At 36.1% G+C, this 8,123-nt stretch overlaps 1 protein-coding gene across 1 annotated transcript in view; it reads left to right on the top strand.

Annotated features, from left to right (window-relative positions):
- Window positions 1-3,485: 3,485 nt before the first annotated feature.
- LOC110452155 overlaps window positions 3,486-8,123 on the top strand; it is a 99,523-nt gene continuing 94,885 nt past the window's right edge. The window contains exon 1 of the mRNA XM_021500515.1: window positions 3,486-3,570. The gene's annotated coding sequence lies outside the window, so the exon portion shown is untranslated. The remainder of the gene's footprint in view (window positions 3,571-8,123) is intronic.

Below are 8,123 nucleotides of genomic sequence, written 5' to 3'. Positions count from 1 at the left end.
TTAATATAGTTTAATATACAATATACAAATGACCACTGTTTTCATGAAGAATATCCATGCATTACTATTATGAGAATTTCGACACGTTCGTTTGACATATTTGACACATGTGGCCTTGACAGTGGCCCAACCTTGCTACTGCCAAAATTCAGAGAGGAGATCGTATAAAGCATTCACAGGCAATATTGAAGCCAGGTGGCAATTTGACTCTTAATGTGGGACAGAGGAACCTAGTTTCCCTATGAAGGATAAGATACTTGAGAATTTGAATAGGAAAAACTAAACTTTGTCAACTCCCCTCTATAACAATTCATTCTCGCTGTATTGTACTGTTATTCTATAGCTTATGGACCAATTGGAAATATGTTTTATTTAAACTTTTATATGGGTTATCCAAGGTATAAAGGCCAACTGTCCATTTACTTACTGTAACTACTGTAGTAATACTCAATGTGATATAATCTAGTCTATGTATGTCTCATGTTTGTTTGTATGTTTGTACCACTTGTGAAATTGTAATGTCTTTAACATGAATTAATATTATTATTATTATTATAATTACTCCAGAAGTGGAATTAATGAAATGTGTATTTTGAAAGAATTCTAAAGATCTTGAACGTCCTCTTCTCAAAATTGTTTCTTTTTCTTTTGTCACTAACACACATCATACAAAACTGAGCGAATGCATAGAGTATCCTATTACCGAAAAAAAGTAGAACATTCTATGTAGGTATACGTGTGTGTGGTTAAATAGGCGGATGTGCATTTATTGAAGAGATCAGAACGGGTAACAAGTCAAGTCCTTCAACCTCACTTTCAAATATATCGATGATATGCTGCCTTTAACCTACAAGCAATCGATTGCCTGATCAGATTGTATATACTGTTAAGGGGTGTCAGGAGGTGTAGGCTGTATATACTGTTAAGGGGTGTCAGGAGGTGCAGGCTGTATATACTGTTAAGGGGTGTCATGAGGGGTAGGCTGTATATACTGTTAAGGGGTGTCAGGGGTTGAAGGCTGTATATACTGTTAAGGGGTGTCAGGAGCTGTAGGCTGTATATACTGTTAAGGGGTGTCAGGAGGGCAAGGCTGTATATACTGTTAAGGGGTGTCAGGGGTTGAAGGCTGTATATACTGTTAAGGGGTGTCAGGAGGTGTCGGCTGTATATCCTGTTAAGGGGTGTCAGGAGGAGTAGGCTGTATATACTGTTAAGGGGTGTCAGGGGATGTAGGCTGTATATACTGTTAAGGGGTGTCAGGGGATGTAGGCTGTATATACTGTTAAGGGGTGTCAGGCGGTGTAGGCTGTATATCCTGTTAAGGGGTGTCAGGAGGTGTAGGCTGTATAAACTGTTAAGGGGTGTCAGGAGGAGTAGACTGTATATACTGTTAAGGGGTGTTAGGAGGTGTAGGTTGTATATACTGTTAAGGGGTGTCAGGAGGTGTAGTCTGTATATACTGTTAAGGGGTGTCAGGAGGTGTCGGCTGTATATCCTGTTAAGGGGTGTCAGGAGGAGTAGGCTGTATATACTGTTAAGGGGTGTCAGGGGTTGAAGGCTGTATATACTGTTAAGGGGTGTCAGGAGGGGTAGACTGTATATACTGTTAAGAGGTGTCAGGAGGTGTAGACTGTATATACTGTTAAGGGGTATCAGGAGGTGTAGGCTGTATATACTGTTAAGGGGGGTCAGGAGGGGTAGGCTGTATATACTGTTAAGGGGTGTCAGGAGGTGAAGGCTGTATATTCTGTTAAGGGGTGTCAGGGGGTGTAGGCTGTATATACTGTTGAGGGGTGTCATGAGGTGTAGGCTGTATATACTGTTAAGGGGTGTCAGGCGGTGTAGGCTGTATATACTGTTAAGGGGTGTCAGGAGGAGTAGGCTGTATATACTGTTAAGGGGTGTCAGGGGTTGTAGGCTGTATATACTGTTAAGGGGTGTCAGGGGGTGTAGGCTGATGTAGAATATGGGCAAGGTTTCTTGTCGCCATCATTATCTCATCGGGTAATAAAATATTTCCTTGTGTTATGTAAAGGTCGGTGTTGTTTCTATTACGCTCATGCGTGTCCCTTGTTGTTTTGTCATCATTCCATGGTTCTATCTTTGAGAACGTGTCATTAATCGAGTTTAAGCTAGATATATGTACATGGTGGATATGTTGTTCATAATACGCTTTTTCTTCCGGAACACCTGGTCATATTATCCTTGTATTTTTTCAATGGTCTCCATGAAAATCTTCCCTTTGTTCATATTTTGCTCTAGTTTTATTGATTTCGAGGTCGAGTTACGGTTCTATTAGCACTTATGTATTCTCACATTGTGTTTGAGTCACTACTAGACAGAAAATCCCAAACAGTTCTGTAATGGTCTCAAGATTGCGTCTCTTACTCGCGATCGGATAACAAGTTAATGTTCAACAAGCCTGACAAATCATGTTTAAATATCGCATTTAAAACATAGAATTCAGAGATGTAATATTTTTGTATATACATTACATGTAAATTGATCTTGTACTAAAATGATTAAAATGGTGTATAGCGAGTTTTACTTGGTCAATAACAATGATGTCTTAATGAAAATTATTCACCGGCATTACAACATGTCAATCTCTTTAGCGAACCAAATGAATGCTACGAACCTTTGTTTGTAAATAATGTAAGTAATATTTCATAAAAACATGATCCAAGCACAATACACTGACACTTGGGACATATTCATGTATATTTACTTATTTAAATGTAACACCTTTCAACTATTCGAAGAAAAAAGACTTTTATAGTAAAATGTAAAATTTACAGCGAATCAGTAAAAATCGTTATCCAGTAGAAAAGACAATTAAAGTTAAATGGCCTGTATGGTATCTAACCAGAAGCTGTTATTTTGGTAACTTTTGTACATGCCAAGGGGCTACTTTCATCAACAGAATCTGTAGCGAAAGACCAGAAAACAACTGCACTGGAGTCTAGTTGAAGATGATAATTTCGACCTCCCATGAAAAGTGTTAAACGCTGGCGGCAACTTGATTTTTTTCTCTATCATCGTTAATAGTAAAACAGTTAGATAGCAAATCGAAGTAAAATTTTATAAAAAGAAAGTATTCAATACAATATTTAATAATAAAAAAAATCAATAAAAGCAAATAAATAATTATTAAACTAGTTATTTAAAAAAAAATGAAGGAAAAAATATATCTGCTCTTGCTAGGAGTCGAACCCTTTCATTCTCTGTCCCTACCGGAAAACTGTTGGATATGTATAGTAACGAAGCTGGTAGCTGAACCTGATATCCGTGTACACGTTAAAACGGTTGCAAACTGCGTTAGGACAATTCAATTCACACAAATTCATCAGAAGAAACTATGTTTGGTATTTTGTATTAATTCAAAATATAGCAGAATTGTTTGATTGTATAGAAACTTTGTTGATTACGAATCCGGAATATCTATACCGGGTTTCGTTTCCCTTACTAGTAGACGCAAAGTTGCTGAAGATGAGAGATTGATGGATAGCGGATCGTTCTGCTTTAAACGATGATTTTGTCTATGTTTACGGATTAATCACGATGGAATAGGTAAGTGCATATTTCAAATATTTATTCAACACCATCACAATGTACTTTTGGGCTTTTGTGTGTCCGGAAATAGCAGAAAACAGTGAATATGTAGACAGCAGTACGGTGTGTATTACATGAGCGAGCAGCCGAGGATTGTCTCGCGCTGTGCCTAATCACACAGTCAACAGACGATCATCACCAATGGCATGTATTCATCTATTTGCAAATTATCGCCTTTCTTGGGGCAAATTCTGTCTCCAGCTCTAACCCATTTACGGTGACATGATTGCCTGAAACCTGGCTCGCCACAGATTATTTGCCAATCATATTATGATTTTTTCGCCCCTGGATTGATTCTGAGAAAAAATCTCAGTGTGTTGCTCAGCTGGACGTATTTTAGCCAACATATCAACTGGGATTATGCTTTCAACGAGCACAAAGTTCTATGATTGTCATCCATGACATCTTCTTTAACAAAACAAGTTAGCTTTGTTTGTATAATTAGGCCTTGCACATTGTAAATGAGACCAGCACCAATATTTTTTAAAAGAAATCTTAACTCAAAAATTTGGAAGTCTACTAAAACAATTTGAATTTAAAACCTCACGAAAAGTTTATTTTGCTTCATCGGAATACTGAACCGGATTCGTGATTGAACTTATTTGATTTTTGACGGAATTAAAACATTTTAGAAATATTTTTTGGGGCACTACATTTTTTTCTGCTGTCTGAAATACATAGTCATTAATATTGAATTTGTCTGTAGGAAATTATAAAGCAAAAATATAAAGTTTCTACATTTGAAATCCCTGGAATTATAATGTAAAAGAAAAGAAATATGAAGATCCATTAAAATGAGTTGTCAAGAGTATTAAATTTGGGCAGTCATTTGTGACATCCAATAGAAATTTGGTAAACAGAGAGTCAGAGAGAGAAAAATGCATGGTCAGACTGGGTAAGTACCCAGGACCCTAGTCAGTTGCTGTAATTCCTCCCTCCTTTAGTAAACTCCTCAACCCCGAATTTACCCTCACACACGCTACCCTATATACAACCTTCTGTGGGTGTATATTTGGTCGGCACAAAATGTAACACGAGAGGAAAAATGCACAGCCAGATCAGGGTTCGAACCCAAGACCTTCTAATTATATGAACTCTAAACAGACACTCTAACCAGTTGAGCTACCTGGTTACCAGAGATTGACAAAATTTTGTTCCACTACACTTAAATGACATCAGGACCTCAGGGGCTGCACTCCCTATAAGAAAGTTTCTGGAGCAAATTATGTAAAAATGATTAGGTGGTCACGTGGTACATGTACTGTTTAACTCCAGTGTGTAGGTAAATCAGCATGTAAGCCAAATTCATCATTATAAGAATGGTAAATTTTGATAGAAATTGCTGAAATTTTACATCCTTCATACATTTGTATATACTGAGTACTGACTAGTACCCGCGCATCTGATATGCACACAAGCATTTTAACTGTTGTCAGTGAATCACCTTTTACTGTAACAAGGGCCCGTATTCATGACACCGTTCTCATGCTCAAACATGGATTTTGTGCTCAAACCAACTTTCTTCTAACTCGCTTAATTAGATCTTGTCAAACAATCATCTTCTAACTCGCTTAAAGGGGCTGATCGGGGAAAAAATTACAAAATAAATGGGTCTAAATGCGTTCTCTGGCCTTCCAAAAGTTATACCACGGCAATATGATGGTCGAGTTCTGCTTGCATTGTCCAGTTTTGACCACTGAAATCTCAGAGAAGCCCCGCGTAAATTTAGCGCAGATCTATTTATAATATGTCACGTGGATGTTTCGAAAGTGAGGCAGTGAAGATAACAACAATAGCACGCCGTCATGTGCCATGTCGGACTCAACTAGCGGACAAGACAGCAATACTATACGTATATAATTGTTTTCAAAGGTCATGTATGATGCAAGTGTAACATTCCTACCTATATGTTGTTGTTATATATAACGGTATTGATACCTCGCGCCTGTCATGACTTTTGCATGCATCTTTTTCTTTCGCTGCGATGTTTACATTTGGCCTTGTTGATGACGAGGGTGCGGTAAAATTACATCACTGATCTGGGTCAATTGAGAGTTTTAGACTGTCAGGTGACGATTTAGGATTTCTTTAATATAATTATAAGTTTTACTCTAAGGGAGTGAATTTCAGCAAAATTTGAATTGGTATATTTCATAAGAAGGTATTTTAAACATGTGTAAAACATGACATTTTTTCCCCGACCAGCCCCTTTAATTAAATCTTGTCAAACAATCAAAACGTCAAATGTAAACATTGAAAATAGTTTTCGGCTTTAAGTCTCTTCAATGTTTTCCCAAAGCATTGAAGTCAAATTTGGTAGAAAAAGTATCTGGAAGACTTTACCACATTTTCCAAACAGAAGTTTTGAAGGAGCTTTATCCTCATCGATTAGCTTTATTGCAACATTCTGCATCATATATGGCTCTTATAGGTCTGCATGTGGAGAATTTTACGACAATCAGTGATTTTGTGCTTGTGTGACTGAACAATTAACTCCTGTAAAATTTCATTTAAAAAAAAAAAAAGTTTTTACCAGTAATTTACAATATTGATAAAAAAAAACTTGTGGGCCTTTTATCACATTTCAAAGGTAATTGTAATATGATTAAAATGAATCAAAGCTAATTTGTTACTGTAAAATAATGTTTTTCGATAAGAAATTTGAATGTCAGATAATTTAAAGAATGGCAACTTATATATATCAATGGGAGGTTAAACAAAATTAAACCAAAATAAACCAATCCTTCATATTGCTTCCTTCTGTATTAGTAACACAAGATTCTACCAAGGGCTGACTGAGATAGACCATGTTTAAAGATCCTATTAAAGTTGTCTCTAATGCTGGGAATTGAACATGTGCCTATATAGCTACCAGCACATATGAATTAAAATGCTGGCAATTAAAGTGCTGTAGAATTTTGATTACTCACCAGGGCCAGCAACAAGGATTTATTTTAGATGCATTATGATCTACAGTGATTAAAAACCTTGTTTAAAGGTCTGACAAGTTGTTGTCTGATGCTGAAAGTCAATCTTGTACCTTCCAGCACAATGAACCGGAGTTCAAAGTGAAATGCTTTTAAATTGATCGTAGGTGCCATAAATTAAAATAATATTTGTAGTATTGTTGAGCTTCATCAGTACCCAATCACCTTGAGCATCCAATAAAGTCTACCTGCACGTAAGGCCTGATAAAAAATAATGTTTTCTGTGACTATGCATACCACACCTAGCCTATCTTTTGTGCCTATATACCCCAAACTTTTTTGGGCAATTATCAAGGTAGGACTGTTAAAACCCCGATCACTCTGATAAAAAATGAAAAATAAAATTAATTAAGATCTACCTGTCTACTAAGGATTTTTTTCGGATATGTAACAGGAAACAAACATGTTTTTTTCATCGGCCTCACAAGTGATGGAGCCTGCAGCCCCCTGGGATGATCACAAGTCATACATTAATCAGAAGGGTATAATGTACCTGGCCACAGATCATCCATAGATATTCAGGTGTGCTATTTGATATTGGGACATCACACAGGTACTCCTGGCAAACATCAATATCTTCCATTATCAGGAAATATTGGAGCTTCGTGATCACCTCAATGTGTTGGAGACAAGGCCATGATGTAGGCTTTGTGTAATGTTAATCTCAATGTCCCAAGCCTCTCTTGGGATCCTGTATGACCAAAGCTAATCAAAGACTGGTTAGCTTATCCAAAGATAATGTATAATTTCTGCTAAAATATTTGTTAATATATCTTCTTTTTTTTAATAAAAAGCAAGCTCTTTTGAGAGATACTTAAGAATTGATTAAAAAAAAAAAATCCAGAAAAACTTGACTGGACATTCACATACATATTGAAAAATATTAATTTCAAAATTTGAGCTCCAGATTGAAAGCTTTCTAATCATTCGATGGATGGAGTCTACCTTTTAATTAGAAACAGATATTCTTTTCATCGGGTTTCAATGCTTTATGCATGACGCAGACATTATGTTTGATGTCGGGTTAGTTCTTTAAATGATCAGTATGAGACGATGAATTGAACTGGAAATTTCATATTCCTGTAAAACCGGGAATTCTATCAGAATTTACACAGAGAACTTTCAGTTCCAAATTGTTTGTTGGAACATGCATACCGTATTCATTTATTTAAATTTTCAGCTACATCTTTTAATTATGAAAACCTAAAATCATGATGATAAGAAATAATATTGGAAATGTATGTTACTTTTAATGTTCAAATGTTATAAATATCAATTTTGAACCTAGAGCTAGACATCAAATTAAATATTGTACAATTATGTATTTCACTTGGTTAAGGTCATAGGAGTGTATTGATAAACGGAAATAGGAAGTGCATCCCTAGTTGAAATCCAATGTAGGGAGACAGTTTCACAATTTCCGCATATTCTGATGTTTAATATTAAACTGATAAATATTGCATGCTTATTATTGACAGAACAGTGTGTTCTCTCAATATTAAAGTATTTCAAAGCAATCCAGGC

This window comes from Mizuhopecten yessoensis, unplaced genomic scaffold, assembly GCF_002113885.1.
Source record: "Mizuhopecten yessoensis strain PY_sf001 unplaced genomic scaffold, ASM211388v2 scaffold6443, whole genome shotgun sequence".
Taxonomy (NCBI): Eukaryota; Metazoa; Mollusca; class Bivalvia; order Pectinida; family Pectinidae; genus Mizuhopecten; species Mizuhopecten yessoensis.
This window is presented reverse-complemented; position numbering and strand designations above follow the sequence as displayed.